The following is an 11634-nucleotide window of genomic DNA, read 5'->3' as shown; positions in this document are numbered from 1 at the left end:
CAGCCTCCCAGAGTGCTAGGATTTACAAGCATGAGCTACTGTGTCTGGCCTGTATTGAATTTTTATCTTGGGAGTATGACATTTAAACAATATTGTACTTTCTGACCCATGAACAAAATATGGATTTAGATCTCCTTTAGGACAGCAATATCTTGTCATTTTCAGGGTGGAAGTCTCATTTTTTTGTCAGATACATTACCAAGTACTTTTATGCTATTCCAAATTCAGTATTTTATGCTGTTACAAATAATGTTTGCTGTAAATTTTTGATTATTAGTTGTTCATTGCTAGCACGTAGAAATACAATTGATTTTAGTACATTGCTCTGTATCCCCTAACCTTGATAAACTCACTTACTAGTTCTAGTAGCTAATTTGTAGAGTCCATTGAATTTCCTACACAGATGGTCAAGTCATCTGTGAATAAGTTTTCTTTCTTTCCAATCTGAACATCCTTTATTTCTATTTCTTGCCTGATTGCACAGTCCAGAACTTTCAGTACAATGTTGAACAGAGGTGGTAAAAGCAGACATCCTTGATTTGTTCCTGATGTTAAAGGGAAAATATTTTTATAATTATGTTAGCTGTAGGATTTTTTTAGATGTCTTTTATTAGACTGAGAAAGTTCCCTTTGTTCCTAGTTTGCCTGATTATCAGACACAAATGTTGGATTTTGTCAAATGCTTTTTCTGTATTGGGGTCATTATACAAATATTCTTTTTTACTTTGATAATACATTAATTACATTAATTTTTGAATGTTAAATCAACCCCACATTCCTTGTATAAATCCCACTAGATCATGATATATTAGCTCTTCCTTATATTGTAGGGTACAATGTGCTAAACTTTTGCTTAGAATTTTTACCCTATATTCATGAGGAATATTGGCATGCAGTTGTTTTCTTTTTTCTTTTTCTTTTTTTACAACTGCCATCAGGACTCTAACATGCTCTTAAGTGTTGTACACCCCAGAGAGTATCAGCTTATCAATTCAAATCATATGACTGTAGTTCTTTCTTGTCTGACCAGGGTACAGGGTACTTTTGGTAATTCTGGCTTCATAGAACAACTTGGAAAGTATTCTTTCCTCTTTGATTTTTTAAAAAATAGTTTGTGATGAACCAGCATTTCTTCCTCAAGTGCTTTGTAAACCTTACCATTTAAGCCACCTTGGCCTGGATTTTCTTTACAGGGAGGTCTTTAAATTAAATTTCATTTTCCTTCATTATTTCTTTAATGTAAGGCCATTCGGGTTATCTATTGCCTGAGCAAGCTTGGGTAATGTGTGCCTTTCAAAGAATTTTTTTTTTTTTTTTATTTTACCCATGGCCATGGCTCCATGGGCAATAGGCAATATTACTGTCTTGAATCACTATTGCCCAGCCATATACCAGACTGGCAGTTTGATCTTCTTCCCCTCTCTATCTACAGTGTGGATTTTTTTTTTTTTAATTCAGATTAATGTGAGGGTACAAACAAGCAGGTCATAATTTGTGAATTTGTTAGGCAGAGTCCTTCTTGTAGTTGAGTCTCACTATGTTGCCCTCAGTAGAGTATGGTGACATCACAGCTCACAGCAACCTCCAACTATTGGGCTTACGCAATTCTCTTGCCTCGGCCTCCCAAGTAGCTGGGATTATCAGTGCCTGCCACAATGCCTGGCTATTTTTTGTCGTAGTTGTCATTGTTGTTTAGCTGACCCGGGCTGGGTTTGAACCTGCCACCCTCTGTGTATGTGGCTGGTGCCGTAACCACTGTGCTACAGGTGCCAAGTCCAAAGAATATCTTGATTTCATCTATATTTAAATTTATTGGTATAAAGATGTGCCTACTATTGCCTTACTATTCTATCTGTAGGATCTTTAGTGATGTCACCTCTCTCATTCCTTATTATTCATATGTGTCTTGTCTCTTTTTTCCCTGATACATCTGGGTTGGAGATTTATAAATATTCCCTCCCCCGAAGAATAAGCTTTTGAATTCATTATTTTTTCTCTATTTTTAAACATTTAATTGAGTCCCACTTTGCTTTATTATTCCTTTTTTCTGCTTATTTGTATTTTTTGTTTCTTTTTCTAATTTCTTAAGAGGAAACTAATGTCCTTGATTTGGAACCTTTCTTTTTTTCTAACATAGGTATACAAAGCTATGAGTTTCCCTCTAAGTACCACTTTAGTGGAAACTCACTAATTTTTTTTTAATTCATTCACTTTACTTTCTAATTTCCCCTTAGTTCCTTTTGACTTGTGGATTATTAATAATTGAGTTTAAATTTCCTAAAACTTGGGATATTTTCAAGGATATTTCTGTTATTTCTAATTCCATGTGACCAAAGAACATGCTTTATATGACAAATACTTTAGAATTTGAGACTTTTTACATGGACTATAATGTGGTCTATCTCCATAAATATTCCATATACACTTGAGAATAATGTGTATTCTAATGTTGTAAGGTGAAATGTTCTATAAATATCAATGAGGTCAACTTAGGGTAGTAAAATCTGATCATTGTGGATTTTTACCCTATATTCATGAGGGGTTTTTCTTTGTGTATCTTGAAGCTTTGTTATTAGATGCCAAACCTTGAGGATATGTTTTCTTCATTAGTTGACCACATTATCAGTATGAAACAACCTTCTTTAATCCCTATCAATTTCTTTGCTCTGAAATCTACTTTGATATTAATATAGTCACTTCATCTTTTTTTAAAGATGCAAATAGTGGCCTTTAATACAAAATAGGTGACAAAATACAAAATAGGACCAAACCTTCAAAGAGTAGTGCTGACCCAGCCTTTCACAGGACCATAAAACCTTATCTACTTACCTTATCTACTTACTTACTTATCTACTTATCAATATATTTACATTTTTGTTTGCCCTGAAAACCCAAGGAAGGCCTGAGGCATTCTAGCCTCACTTCCTTTCCTCCTCCTTCTCTCCCTATCCTTTGCTTTCTTTCACTTCAGTTCTTTCTTCCCTTCTCTCTGCTTCTTTCTTTTCTCCTTTTCCTTTTTGCCTTCTCCATTTTCTCCTCATTCTCCTTACCATCTACCTGTCTATCCCACCAAGCCCTTCAGCCTGAACCTCCCTCAGGTTCAGCTTCCAAGCTTAGGGTGGGGAGGCAAGAAAGCATCCTCAGCCCATGAAGCACTTGGTGTTCTTCTTGTCATAGCTTTTTAGGTCAGTGCTGGGAGGCTTATTGCCATTTTCTGATCTCTGGCTTCCTAACTTTAGCAAGATGTCTCAGGCCAGCTAACTAAAAGCCTCATGGACATTCATAGTGGATTTAGCACTTGTCTCAAAAAAACTGGATTCCATGCTCTTGAGCTAAATCACCAGCTTGCTCCTTCTGCACCTGCCTCTTGGCCTCCATGTCATACTTGTTTCCCAGCAATAAGTGCTCCACTCCAGCTGAGACATTCTCTTTGAAGCTTTTTATCCAGTTCTGAATATTCTCAAAGGATTTCTCATCTGTGATGTAATTTACTAGGATAATGGCCATGGCTCCATGGGTAATAGGCAGTTGTTATTGTCTTGAATCACTATTGCCCAGCCATGTCCCAGACTGGCACCTATACCTATATTCTTAAGTGTTCTTGTTAGAAAAGGATGCTGAATTTTATCAACTGCTTTTCCTGCATCTATGGAGAGGATCATATGGTCTGTTTTTGCTTCTACTAATATGGTGAATTACACTTATGGATTTGCACATGTTAAACTGGCCTTGCATCCTTGGGATAAAGCCTACTTGATCATGATGTAAATTTTTTTAATGCACAGCTCTAATCTGTTGGCTAAGATTTTATTCAATATTTTTGAATCAATATTCATTAATGAAATTGGTCCATAGGTCTCCTTTTTAGTTGAGTCCTTTCCTGGTTTTGGTATCAGGGTGATTCCTAGAATGTCAGGGAAGGTTCCTTCCTTCCTTAGAGTTTTGAACTAGGTTCTACAGCATACGTACAATCTCATCTTTGAAGGTTTGATAGAATTCTGGTTTGATGTCAACTGGTCCAGGACTTTTCTTTGTTGGAAGCTTTTTTTATTGTTTCTTTGATCTCAGTGCTTGATAGTCGTCTGTTCAAGAGATCTATTTCTTCCTAGTTAAGCCTAGAGATGATATAATTCCAGGTTTTGGTCTACTTCCACCACATTGTCAAATTTCTGGGCATAGAGTTTCTTGTAGTTCATAGATTAGTCAGAAATAATGACTTGTAGCTCAATGGTATCTGTTGTTATTTCCCTTTTTTCATTTCTGATTGAGGTTATTACAGACTTTAAGTTTTCTGTTTCTAGTTAATCTGACCAAGGGTTTATCAATTTTATTTAATTTTACAACTCTTTCATTGATTTTTGGAATGATTCTTTTGTTTTCAATTTCAATTATTTCTGGTTTTATTTTGGCTATTTCTTTTCTCTCACTGGGTTTGCAATTAGATTGTGCTTCCTTTTCCATTTCTGTAAGATGATTCATTAGATTGTTGATGTGCTCTCTTTCTGTTTTCAGATGTAGGCATCTAATGCAGCAAATTTCCTTTTTAAGACTGCTTTTGCAGTATCCCCCAGGTTTTGGTAACTTGTAGCTTCATTGTTGTTATATTTGCGAAATTTAATAATTTCCTTCTTTATCGTTTCCTTAACCTAGCTGTCATTCAGCATAAGGTTGTTTAATTTCCATGCCTTTGTGTGGGAATGAAAATTTTTGTTTGAGTTTCACCTTTATTGCCTTGTGGTCTGCAAAGATACATTGTATAATGTCAATCTTTTAATTTTGTTGAGGTTTGATTTGTATCCTAGGATATGATCTATTTTGGAGAATGTTTCATGGGCTGACAAGGAAAACATATATTCCTTAGCTTTAGGATGGCATATTCTGTATATGTCTATTAAGCACAGTTGTTCTGCAGTCACATTTAAGTCCCTTGTATCTTTGTTTAGTTTCTGTTTAGAGGATCTTTTTGGCTCTGTAAGAGGAGTGTTAAAGTCCCCTGATATTATGGTTTTATAGGATATCATATTGCTTAGATCAATTAAGGTCTGTTTCATAAATATGGGAGCATTTAAGTTGGGTACATAAATATTCAGAATTGAAATGTCCTTGTTATATTATTCCCTTGACAAGTATGAACTGTCCATCCCTGTCTTTTTTAACTTTAGTTGCTTTAAATCTACTTCTATCTGAAAATAAAGTTGTGACCCTTCCTTTCATCTGATTTCCATTTGCCTGAAATATTGTTTTCCATCCCTTAATCCTGAGTCTTGTTCTGTCCCATAAGGCTAGTGTATTTCCTAGAGTCAGCATATAGACGGCTTAGCATATAGATGGCTTGTGCTTTTTCTTCCAATCAGCCAACCTGTGCCTCTTCAGTGGGGAAATTAAGCCATTAACATTTATGAGAGAATTGATAAATGTGGTGGAGTTCTATTCATCTTATTTTATGAAGATCCATTGCTTAGTTTTTGTTGTTGTTGTTTCTGATTTTTTGCAGTTTTTGGCCGGGGCTGGATTTGAACCCACCACCTCCAGCATATGGGGCCAGTGTCCTACCCCTTTGAGCCACAGGTTCTGCCCCATTGCTTAGTTTTATCCTTTGTGTCATTGTGGAAACTAGGTTTTTGTCGTTTAGTTTCTGGGTGTTTACTTTTCTGCTGGTCCATTATGATGGTTAGTGTGGAGAATAGGTCTGAGTCTTTCCTGTAGAGTAGTCTTGTGACAAATTTCCTCAGTATTTGCATATCAGTAAAAGATCTGATTTTCCATCAATTTTTAAAGCTCATTTTAGCAGGATACATTATTCTGGGCTGAAACTTGTTAAGCAGGTTAAATGTAGATGACCATTCTCTTCTGGCTTGAAAAGTTTCAGCTGAGAAGCCTGCTGTCACCCTGATGGATCTGCCCCAGTAGGTCAATTGTTGCTTACTCTTGGCTGCTTACAGAATTTTCTATTTTGTCTTGAGTTTGGACAATGTGTCTTAGAGATGCTCTATTTCTGTTGAGATGACCAAGAATTTAATATCCCTCTAAAAGGAGTGTTTTGGAATCTTTAGTAATACTTGGAAAGTTTTCATTTATGATATCCTCCAGTAGGGCATCCATTGCTTTGGGATATTCTTCTTCCCTTTCAGGAATTCATGTGTTTGAACATTTCATGAAGTCCCATAATTCTCTGAGTGAACATTCTGCTTTCTCTCTCTCTTCTGACTCTTTAACTGCCTGGGTTAGCTCAAGAGTTTTATCCTCTAGCTCTGAGACTATTGCATCTTTAAGTTCCCTGATTGACTCTTTTAAGTTCTAAGCTCCGCCATAACCTTCCTGTATTCTTCATATCTTTTGTCCATTTGTTGATTCTGTTTTTCCACTTCTCGTCGATTCCTTTATTGTTTTTGCCATCCATATTTTAAATTCCCTGTCATTTCCATTAAATCATTATAGGTTACTCCTCTGTGATAACTACCTTAAGATCCCTTGGGGGAGAGGGGTTGCTCTATTTTGGTTTTTCATGACGCCAGAATTTTTTTATTAGTTTCTCCTCATGTGTATTTTCTTCTCATTCACTTCCTCCCTCTACTTTTTCCTTCTCACTACACCTCCTTAAGTTCATATTACCTTGTCTCAGAGATTAGGTGTTGTAGTGACCTTTTGGCATAAGATCAAAAGGAAGATAAGGGTAAAGAGCAAGAAGAGGAAAAGAAAAGACAAAGAGGCAGAAAAAAAGAAGGGGTGGAAGGAAAAGAATTGAAGAAAAGGAGAAAGGGCAGTAAGAGAGAAAGAGAGTGAAAGGGGAAATAGTGGTGTTTGGTGAGGTCTTTAACCAGTTCCACAGTTCTAGGACTTGGGGTGGGGGCTGGGGACTGGGTGGGTTCCTTGAAGACAGGAGCTCCTTACTAGCCTGGTCAAAAGCATGACCCCACCTCTGCCAAATACTGAAAGAAATCAACAGTATGTCATTGTAAGGACCTACCAATACCTTCTTTCCAAAGGTAAAGCTAGAAGGACACCCAAGACCATGAGCTCATGGACTCCTTGAGCCAGGCCACTGCTGTGACCACCCCCACCCCCAACCAGACCAATGCTGTGATCCCCAGCCCTCAGAGAAGAGAAAAAAATGAAAAAAAAATTAGAAATATAATTATTAGGATAAAGGGAAAATATAATTATAGGATAAAGGGAAAAAAGGATATTTTCAGGGTTGTATGAGAAATTTATGTGGCAAAGATGAGAAAAGGAGGAAAATCTCTACCAAAGAGAGAAAAAAGAGAGACAAAATAAAAGAAAAAATAAAAGGGGCTAAGAAACTATAATAAAAATGAAGAAGTCCTTGCTATTGATACAAAAATGAAAAAATAAAAATACAATCAAAGGGAAAGGAAAAAAAACAAAAAACAATAATATAAGAGAAAAAAAGAAAAAAACTAATGAAAAAAATTTTAAAGCAAAAAATAAGTAAAACAATATGCAGGGTGTCCATAAAGTTCATTGCAATCTACTATTTAAATTGTCTTCCTAACTTCTTTACCCTCAATCTGGGCCTGTTTGCTTCATCAGCATTCATTCCCCACGGGACAGAGGCCCCAAAGCTCTTGCCAGACTACCCAGGAGGCCCATCATACAGTGTCCCCTGACAACAATGAAGCCTTCCTGGGAGGTACAGGGGCACTCAGCTCACTGCAAGGATGACCACTCAAGCTCAGCAGGCATGTCAGACCCAGCCATGCACTAGGACCCTGTGGATTGTTCCTCCATGCACGTGGTCTTCCTACAATGGTGGTGCCTTCCAGCAGCAAAGCCAATGGGAGAACACCTGTGCCTGGCATTCGACCCCAGCTGCTGGATCTCATTTGAATCTACATGCTGCTTCAGCAAGCAGCCCAGTCCAAAATTGCCAACACTGAAGGCCAAACTTTACCTTCCCTAACCCTCCATGGGAGAGCAGGCTGATAGGCTGGCCATTGCCCATACCAAGCATCTACCTCTCACATCAGTTTTCCTCACCCCTAGACCTCTTTCTTGGCTCCTGAAGTCTCCTGCTGCTTTATAGTGACCCTGTAGTGATGTTTTTGTGAAGAATCCCTCAGACAGAGGTGGCTGATGGCCACTTTCCTAGCTCACCACGAGTAGCAGCAAGATGTCTCTAGTCTGCCATGTTGCTCTGCCCTATAGTCCTATATCGATCTTGAAATCAATTCTGTATTATTATTATTATTATTTTGAGACAGTCTCACTACATCTCCCTAGGTAGAGTGCCGTGGCATCACAGCTCACAGCAACCTCAAACTCTAGGGCTTAAGTGATTTTCTTGACTTAGCTTCCCAAGTAGCTGGGACTACAGGTGCCCGCCACAATGCCAGGCTATTTTTTTTTACTGCAGTTGTCATTGTTGTTTAGCTGGCGTGGGCAGGGTTCAAATTCATCACCCTTGGTGCATGTGGCCAGTGCTGTAACCACTGTGCTCTGGGCACTAAGCCTTGAAATCAATTCTGATGGTGGAGATGTGTTGTTGAAGTTGTCCCCTGTAACTGTCCTTCACTTGTCCTCTGCAAAGTGAATAATCAGACAAGTCTTGCCCACCCCAGAGTCCCCACTTGGCAGGAACTTGCATAGGCTTTGGTCATGGCAGACCTTACTCCAATTTTTATTTAGCTAGTATTAGCACGGTTTGTCTTTTTCCATTCTTTCACTTTTAACCCACTTGTATCTTTAATTTCTTGTAGGTAGAATATAGTTTGATCAGTAATCTGATAATCTCTGCCTTTCAATGGGACTATTTACATTTAATGTGATGGCTGATATGGTTACATTGAGTCTCCTAGCTTGCTATTTGTTTTCTATTTATCCCATTTGTTCTTTATTCCTTTTTACCCCTTTTTGTCTTCTTTTGGATTAATCATGTGTTTTTGTAATTCCATTGTTGTGTTAGTTTGGTAGCTAAGATTTTTGAAGGTACAATATCATAAGCTAAAAATGTGGGCGGCACCCATAGCTCAGTGGGTAGGGCGCAGGCCACATACACTGGGGCTGGCGGGTTCAAACCTAGCCCAGGCCTGCGAAAACAACAATAACAACTGCCACAAAAAATATAGCCAGGCATTGTGACAGGCACCTGTAGTCCCAGCTACTTGGGAGGCTGAGGCAAGAGAATAGCTTACGCCCAAGAGTCTGAGGTTACTGTGAGCTATGATGCCATGGCACTCTACCAGCTTGAGACTCTGTCTCAAAAATAAATAAATAAATAAATAAATATGTACACATTTTTATTTTTAGAAACCCTAAAGCAACTAATAAAATGACAAATGAAAGAAAATCACTTTCTTTTTCTTTTTTGGAGACCATCTCACTTTGTTGCCCTCAGTAAAGTGCTGTGGCATCACAGCTCACAGCAACCTCCAGCTCTTGGGCTTAGGTGATTTTCTTGCCTCAGCCTCCTGAGTAGCTGGAACTACGGGCACCTGCCACAACACCTGGCTATTTTTTGTTGCAGTTTGGCTAGGGCCAGGTTCATACTCGCCACCCTCGGTATATGGGCCCAGCTCCCTAGTCACTGAGCCATAGGCACCACCCAAGAAAATCACTTTTCATATAATATAGAACCTTAGAATAGTATGCATCTTTCCTCATAGGGTTTAAGCTATTATGGTCATCCATTTTACTTTTAAGCTATTATGGTCATCCATTTTACTTTTATGTATTTATAAATCCTACACTACTTTATAATTTTTGTTTAAACTATCTTCTAAAGAGGACCGAAAAATAGTAATATTTTTACCCATGCTGTTATTATTTCCAGTGCTCATTCCTCTGTGTAGGCATTTTCCTTCTGCCTGAAGGACATCTTTAAACTGGTCTTGGCTTTTACAAGTTTGAAAACACCTTCATTTCTTCATATCTACTATTCTGTTGTCTGTCTGCTGTTAAACCAATCAATTGAAGTTTCAATTTTAATTGTGATATTTTTCATCCCTGGATTTTTTTGGCACTTTTTTCAGTCTGCTTATGCATTTTTATAGTCATGTTATTTAGTCCCCCTTATTTAAGTATAAAACATACTTTATATTGTGTTTGGTAACTCTAACATCGTAAGTCTTTCCAGGCCTGCTTCTGCCCATTATTTTTTCTGGCTCTTGTCTATTTTATATGTTTGTGATTTTTTACTATAAATATATATATATATATATATATATTTTTTACTATAAATAAATATATATATATATATACACACCCTGTTTCCCCGAAAATAAGACATCCTCCGAAAATAAGACCTACTGACAGGAAAGCTAAGACATCCCCTGAAAATAAGACCTGGAGCACACCTTAAAATAAGACACTGTCTTATTTTCTGGGAAACAGGGGAGACAGAGAGTCTTACTTTGTCACCCTTGGTAGAGTATCATGGCATCATAGCTCAGAGCAACCTCAAACTCCTGGGCTCAAGTGATACTCTTGGCTCAGCCTCCCAAGTAGCTGGGACTATGGTGCCTAGGTTAGAGTCGGGGTCTCACTCTTGCTCATACACCTGTGAGCTCAAGCAATCCACCTTCCTTAGCCTCGCAGAGTGCTAGAATTACAGGCGTGAGCCACACATCCAGCCTAAACTTATATTTCTTAAAACTATTTCTGAGTTCTTCCAAAGATAATTTGTTTTGCTTCTGTCAGTTACCTGGAAGGCACTGAAAACCTGTTTAACTCTTACAGATTGAGATTTTTTTAAGACTACTTAGGTTGTATAAATAAACTATCTTAAGGGCTGTCTGTGGTTTATACACACACACACAAACGCACGTGCGCACAAACACACAGTATATATACAGTAGAACTTCCATATAGTTGACCACCCCCCTACATCGTTCACCTCAAGTTGACCTAATTTTCACAGACTAGACATAAAAGCACACGTACACATCAGTACAGTAGACCTAGTTCCTTATATTGGCCACTTCTATATGACCAGTTTGTTACATACACACATACCCACACTCTCTCAAGGGAGATGTTTTCTCTCAGGACAGGCAATCTTTCCTACTGTCCCAGGGGCGAAAGGGGAGGATTAGGTTAAGCCAACAGATTTATTCACAGTTTACCCTTACACTAGGTCTATTATTTTAGAGTCCCACATCATGAGATCTCCTATTAGCCCTCTTACCTTGGGCCCTAAGCTTTGTCTGCTCTTCTGCTGCCTCTTCCACTATCTTGGGCTGTGAAACTTAAATGACATGAGAATTACCAAATACAACACAAAGCATGTTTTATACTTAAAGAAATGGGGGGATAAATTTAATGAGGTAATACATGAATAGTACTTACAATAGGGACTTGCCCTGGCAAAGATGATATTAGGATTTCTTTATAGTACCTGAAAAAGTTGTAATGAGCACACATCTCGTGTCATAGTCCAATAGCCACCAAGTCCCTGGCCATTGAAGGCTATTCTACCATGTAGTCACCCATAACCTTGTGCTTTACACTGACAGAGAGAGTTCAACTACAAATTATTTACCAGACAATAGGCGCAGCTACTGTAACAGATAAGCCCCAAGTCCAGAGCAGAATACTAGCAGACACTGATCTGAGAAATGTCATCATCACATAAGCCTGAGTACATACAGTCTTTTACCATTAAAAAAATCTGAGAAT

General features: G+C 38.1%; 1 non-coding gene and 1 pseudogene across 1 annotated transcript; both read right to left on the bottom strand.

Moving 5' to 3' along the window:
• Positions 1-929: 929 nt before the first annotated feature.
• LOC128595140 (small nucleolar RNA SNORD28) lies at positions 930-1006 on the bottom strand. The gene has a single exon (XR_008382808.1). It is a non-coding gene; the product is annotated as a small nucleolar RNA SNORD28 (small nucleolar RNA).
• A 2134-nt stretch (positions 1007-3140) lies between these two features.
• On the bottom strand, positions 3141-11379 carry LOC128594745 (ras-related protein Rab-13-like; annotated as a pseudogene).
• Between the last annotated feature and the right edge of the window lie 255 nt (positions 11380-11634).

Source organism: Nycticebus coucang, chromosome 9, assembly GCF_027406575.1.
Source record: "Nycticebus coucang isolate mNycCou1 chromosome 9, mNycCou1.pri, whole genome shotgun sequence".
Lineage (NCBI taxonomy): Eukaryota > Metazoa > Chordata > Mammalia > Primates > Lorisidae > Nycticebus > Nycticebus coucang.
This window is presented reverse-complemented; position numbering and strand designations above follow the sequence as displayed.